The sequence below is a fragment of the Puma concolor genome, chromosome D1 (genome assembly GCF_028749965.1).
Source record: "Puma concolor isolate L17-30 chromosome D1, mPumCon1.1.hap2, whole genome shotgun sequence".
Taxonomy (NCBI): Eukaryota; Metazoa; Chordata; class Mammalia; order Carnivora; family Felidae; genus Puma; species Puma concolor.
In genome coordinates this window covers 24,052,033-24,052,665 of record NC_141676.1, presented here as the reverse complement: position 1 = coordinate 24,052,665, position 633 = coordinate 24,052,033, and the positions used below count along the sequence as shown (strand labels likewise).

At 34.9% G+C, this 633-nt stretch overlaps 1 non-coding gene across 1 annotated transcript; it reads left to right on the top strand.

Annotated features, from left to right (window-relative positions):
- The first annotated feature begins 205 nt into the window (after positions 1–205).
- LOC112866201 (U6 spliceosomal RNA) lies at positions 206–308 on the top strand. Its single transcript, XR_003224063.1, has one exon. It is a non-coding gene; the product is annotated as a U6 spliceosomal RNA (small nuclear RNA).
- The last annotated feature ends 325 nt before the right edge of the window (positions 309–633 follow it).

Below are 633 nucleotides of genomic sequence, written 5' to 3'. Positions count from 1 at the left end.
TACATAAGACTACATATTCTTTAAAAAGCAAGACCAAGAAATATACGTGTATACTAAAAATACATTAAAAAGCGAGCTAACATTAAACAAATTGACTATACCTTACCACTTGGTGGTGACAAGTGGATAAGAAAAAGGCATAAATATCTAGATTCAAGTTGTTGGTAATGTTTTAACTTGACACACAGTAATTTCACCAAAATCAGTGCTCGCTTTGGCAGTACATATACTAAAATTGGAACAATACAGAGAAAATTAGCATGGCCCCTATGCACCAATATCCATTATATTATTAAAAATAAGTATATAAGGGCGCCTGGGTGGCTCAGTCAGTTGAGTGTCCGACTTTGGCTCAGGTCATAATCCCACAGTTTGTGAGTTCAAGCCCCGCATCGGGCTCTGTGCTGACAGCTCAGAGCCTGGAGCCTGCTTCGGATTCTGTGTCTCCCTTTCTCTCTGCCCCCTGCCTTGCCCTTAGTCTGTGTCTCTGTCCCTCAAAAATAAATAAACATTAAAAAAATAAATAATAATTAGATAAATATATATTTAACATCATAGTGTATATATTCAAGTTAACATTTGAATAAATATACATATAAATTAAAAATTGAAAAGGTATGCATGTGATTTAAT